Raw genomic sequence first — 1,076 nt, 5'->3', positions numbered from 1 at the left:
AGTGGGGTGTGCTGGGAGCTCGGTGCCCGGGGAACTCAGCATCTGGGGAGCGGGGTGCCTGAGGAGCTCAGTGCCCGGGGAGTGGGGTGCTTGGGGAGCTCAGCACTTGGGGAGCGAGGTGCTCGGGGAGTGGACACCCACGCAATGGGGTGCACAGGGAGCCGGGTGCTCAGGGAGCTAAGCGCCCGGGGAGCAGAGTGCCTGGGGAGTGGGGCACCCACGCAGTGGGGTGCCCGGGGAGCTCAGTGCCCAGGGAGCGGGGTGCCCAGGGAGGGGGGTGCCCAGGGAATGGGGCACCCAGGGAGTGGGGTGCCTGGGGAGCTCAGCGCCCAGGGAGCAGGTTGCTTGGGGAGCTCAGTGCCCGGGGAGTGGGGTGCCCAGGGAATGGGGCACCCACACAGTGGGGTGCCTGGGGAGCTCAGTGCCCGGGGAGCGGGGTGCCCAGGGAATGGGGCACCCATGCAGTGGGGTGCCCAGGGAGCTCAGTGCCTGGGGAGCGGGGTGTCTGGGGAGATCAGCACCCAGGGAGCAGGGTGCCTGGGGAGTGGGGCACCCACGCAGTGGGCTGCCCAGGGAGCTCAGTGCCCAGGGAACGGAGCACCCATGCAGTGGGGTGCCCAGGGAGCCCAGCACCCAGGGAGCAGGGTGCCCAGGGAGTGGGGTACCCATGCAGTGGGGTGCCTGGGGAGTGGGGCACCCAGCATCCCAGGTGATCAGCGAGTGCTTGGGAAGTGCAGCACCCACAGAGCGAGGCCCCGAGGGAGCACAGTGCCTGGGAGGTGAGGCACCCAGAGAGCCTGGTGCCCAAGAAGTAAGGTGCTGGGGATGTGGGGTGCCTGGGGGCTAGCCCAAGGAGGGGGGGGTGCCTGAAGGATGGGGTGTCTGGAGAGCGCAGGGGAGCAGGGTGCCTGGGGAGCAGGGCGCCAGAATGCGTGATGCTGGGGTGACGGGGCAGCCAGATGGCGTGGCACCTGGGAGCAGGACGCCTGGGCACGCTGGACACCGGGGATGCCCGGAGAGCACCGCGCCCTGGGAGCGGGGTGCCCAGCGAGCGTGGCAGCTGGGGAAGGGGTGCG

The 1,076-nt window shown here is 71.1% G+C and overlaps 1 protein-coding gene across 1 annotated transcript in view; it reads right to left on the bottom strand.

Moving 5' to 3' along the window:
- The window catches only part of LOC103895544 (dihydropyrimidinase-related protein 5), a gene marked incomplete at its 3' end in the record, with an annotated part of 8,261 nt that overhangs the window by 385 nt on the left and 6,800 nt on the right, over positions 1-1,076 (bottom strand). The window lies entirely within an intron of this gene.

This window comes from Aptenodytes forsteri, unplaced genomic scaffold (genome assembly GCF_000699145.1).
Source record: "Aptenodytes forsteri isolate BGI_AS27 unplaced genomic scaffold, ASM69914v1 Scaffold192, whole genome shotgun sequence".
NCBI lineage: Eukaryota > Metazoa > Chordata > Aves > Sphenisciformes > Spheniscidae > Aptenodytes > Aptenodytes forsteri.
This window is presented reverse-complemented; position numbering and strand designations above follow the sequence as displayed.